Raw genomic sequence first — 3,799 nt, 5'->3', positions numbered from 1 at the left:
AGGTCAGTGCCTTTTCTGTCCCTTGCACCTCAGCATAAATATAGATTCATCTCTGGGAAACAGTGCAGTCCCAACACTGGCTGCCTAAATTACTTACCCCAAGATTCACACCCCTGTCTCTGGTGGAAGTGCACTTCTCAGTCACACTTGCCTCAGTTCCAGTGCAGTGGGCCCTTTCCCCAGAAGACATATCTCCTGACCAGAGTTTTCCAGGGCCTCGCTTCCAGTGGAGGAGGTGTCAAGTGTCATTACACAAGCAGACTAGAGCACACCTAGTTAAAACTGCACCATATTCAGGTCAGGAACCAAACACTGCCCACAGCAAGCAAGGAGAGCCTCTGTAGATGACTGGTCTGAAGGATAGAGCAACCAGAACACAACAGCAGGGTGTACAGAGCATACACCAGAGATACTCCCTAAAGTGCCAGGTGCTACATGACTTCTTCACAAGGCCATTATTTTTAGGAGCAGGAGACATAACTGGTTTTTCTAACACATCAAAGAAGGCAGAGACTTAGACAAAATGTAAAGACAGAGGAATTTATCACAAACGAAAGAATAACATGAGGACTTGTTCAGAGATTTAAGTAAAACATATAAGCAACATGCCTGATAGAGAATCCAAGGCACTGATCATACAGATACACACTGGGGTTGAGAAAAAAATAGAAGACATCAGTGAGACCCTTACCACAGGAACAAAAGGTATAAAAAGGAATCAATCAGAGATGAAGAGTACAATGAATGAGATTAAAAACAGGCCTGATGCAATGAGCACCAGGTTAGAAGCAGAGGAATAAATTAATGACCTATAAGACAAAGTAATGGAAAGCAGTGAAGCTGAACAAAAGAGAGAAGGAAGAATTATGCAAAAGGAGAATAGACTTAGGGAACTCAGGGACTCCATCAAACATAATATTTGTCTTATAGGAGTCCCAGAAGAAAAGAGAGAAAAAGGGTGGCCACCTGGGTGGCTCAGTCAGTTAAGCGTCTGCTTTCAGTTCAGGTCATGATCCCAGGGTCCTGGGATGGAGCCCCACATAGGGCTCCCTGCTCAGCAGGGAGTCTGCTTCTACCTCTGCCCTTCCCCCCGCTCATGCTCTCTCTCAAATAAATAAATAAAATCTTAAAAAAAAAAAGAAAAGAGAGAAAAGGGCACAGAAAGTTTATTTGAAGAAATAATAGATGAAAACTTCCCTAATCTGGGGAAGGAAACAGATGTCCAGATCCAGGAGGCACAGAGAGCTCCCTTCAAAATCAACAAAAGCAGCAACACCCAGACATATTGTAATTAAATTTGCAAAATATAGCAATAAAGAAGAAAAAATCTTAAAAGCAACAAGACAAAAGAAGTCCTTAACTTCCAAAGGAAGACCCGTAAGTCCAGCTTGAGATTTCTCAAGACACTTGGCAAGCCAGAAGGGAGTGCCATGATATATTCAATGTGCTAAATGGGAAAAATATGCAGCCGAGAATATTCTATACAACAAGGCTATCATTCAAAATGGAAGAAGAGATAAAGAGTTTTCCAGACAAACAAACATGAAAGGAGCTCATTACCACTAAACCAGTCCTTCAAGAAATATTAAAGAGGACACTTTGAGTGGAAAGGAGAGATCAGAAGTGACAGTATAAAGACAGGAAACATAAGCAGTAAAAAAAGAAATGTTTCTGTAAAAATCAGCCAAGAACTCACACCAAAAAAAGATATAAAATATAATAACATATACCTAAAATGTATGGGGGGAAAGGAGAAAAGAATTGGTTCAAACTTGAATGACCATCAACTTAATATAGACTGCTATATGCAGAAGATGTTGTATACAAATATAATACCAACCATGTATTAAAACCCACTAATGAACATGTAAAGAATGAAGAGAAAGAAAACCAAATATATCACTAAAGAAAATGAGCAAAGCCTAAAAAATAGAAAGACAAGAAAGGATCAGAGAAAATATCCAGAAACAACCACAAAACAAGTAATAAAATGTCAAATACATATTTATCAACAATTACTTTGAATGTGAATGGACTAAATGCTCCAATCAAAAGACATAAGGTGTCGGAATAGATAAAACAAAAACAAGCCCCATCCCTTTCCACAGTACCCAAGGAGAGTATGGCGTTGTTTGTGTTCCCATCATAACTTATAGGGAAACTTCCACGAAGTCCAGAGCCCTTGATGTCCTGCAAATGAATGAAGAGGGTGTCCTTAAATTCCTTGCAGCAGGAGCCCACTTAGGTGGCACCAACCTTGACTTCCAAATGGAACAGTACATCTACAAAAGGAAAAGTGACAGCATCTACATCATGAATCTGAGGAGAACCTGGGAGAAGCTTCTGCTGGCAGCGCATGTCATTGTTGCCATTGAAAACCCAGCTGATGTTAGGTCATATTGTCCAGGAACACTGGCCAGTGAGCTGTGCCAAAGTTTGCTGATGCTACTGGAGCCACTTTATTGCTGGCCACTTCACTCCTGGAACCTTCAATAACCAGATCCAGGCAGCCTTCTAGGAGCCCAGATTTCTGGTGGTTACAGATCCCAGGGCTGACCACCAGCCTCTCACAGAGGCATCTTATATTAACCTGTCTACCATCTCTCTGTGTAACACAGACTCTCCTCTGCACTATGTGGACACTGCCATCCCTTGCAACAACAACAGAGCTCACTCCACGGTCTGATGTGGGTGAGGCCAGCCCTGGGGAAGTTCTGTGCATGTGTGGCACCATTTCCCATGAAGACCCATGGGAGGTCAAGCCTGATCTCTACTTCTACAGACATTCTGAAGAGATTAAAAAAGAAGATCAGGCCACTGCTGAAAAGGCTGTGACCAAGGAGGAATTTCAGGGTGAATGTACTCCAGCTCCTGAGTTCACCACTACTCATCCTAAAGTCACAAACTGTTCTGAAGGCATGCAGGTGTTCTCGGTGCCTTTTCAGCAGTTCCCTACTGAAAACTGGAGCACTTAGCCGGCCACTGAGCATTGATCTGCAGCTCCCACTGCTCAAGCCATTAAATGGGTAGGAACAAACTCTGTGTGGTCTTAAGCCGCTCTTCCACAAAGGCAAAGTTGAAATAAGGTTGACAGAAAGTAAACAGTTTCTAAAAGTTGAAAAAAAAAACCCAAAACACAAGACCCATCTATATGCTGCCTGCAAGAGACTCATCTTAGACCTAAAGATACCTGGAAATTAAAAGTGAGGGGATGGAGAAACATTTCTCATGCAAATGTGTATCAGAAGAAAGCCAGAGTAGCAATATTTACACTGGACAAACTAGACTGTAAAATGAAGACTAACTTTTTTTAAAATTTAATTTTATTATGTTAGTCACCATACATTACATCATTAGTTTTTGATGTAGTGGTCCATGATTCATTGTTTGCATAAAACACCCAGTGCTCCATGCAGTATGTGCCCTCCTTAATACCCATCACCAGGCTAACCCATCCCTCCACCCTCCTCCCCTCTAGAACCGTCAGTTTGTTTTTCAGAGTCCATAGTCTCTCATGGTTCATCTCCCCCTCTGATTTCCTCCCTTCATTTTTCCCTTCCTACTATCTTCTTTTTTTTTTTTAACATATACTGTATTATTTGTTTCAGAGGTACAGATCTGTGATTCAACAGTCTTACATAATTCACAGTGCTCACCATAGCACATACCCTCCCTAATGTCTATCACCCAGCCACCCCCCATCCCTCCCACCCCCCACCCCTCCCACCCCCCACCACTCCAGCAACCCTTAGTTTGTTTCCTGAGATTAAGAGTCTCTTATGGTTTGTCTCCCTCTCTG

General features: G+C 42.1%; 1 pseudogene; it reads left to right on the top strand.

Moving 5' to 3' along the window:
• The first annotated feature begins 2,088 nt into the window (after positions 1 to 2,088).
• On the top strand, positions 2,089 to 3,053 carry LOC145718249 (small ribosomal subunit protein uS2 pseudogene; annotated as a pseudogene).
• Positions 3,054 to 3,799: the final 746 nt, after the last annotated feature.

Source organism: Leptonychotes weddellii, unplaced genomic scaffold, assembly GCF_054177405.1.
Source record: "Leptonychotes weddellii isolate Sample4059 unplaced genomic scaffold, ASM5417740v2 HiC_scaffold_12688, whole genome shotgun sequence".
NCBI classification, from domain to species: domain Eukaryota; kingdom Metazoa; phylum Chordata; class Mammalia; order Carnivora; family Phocidae; genus Leptonychotes; species Leptonychotes weddellii.
The sequence above is the reverse complement of the archived record's forward strand: the minus strand, read 5'-3'. Positions and strand labels throughout refer to the sequence as shown.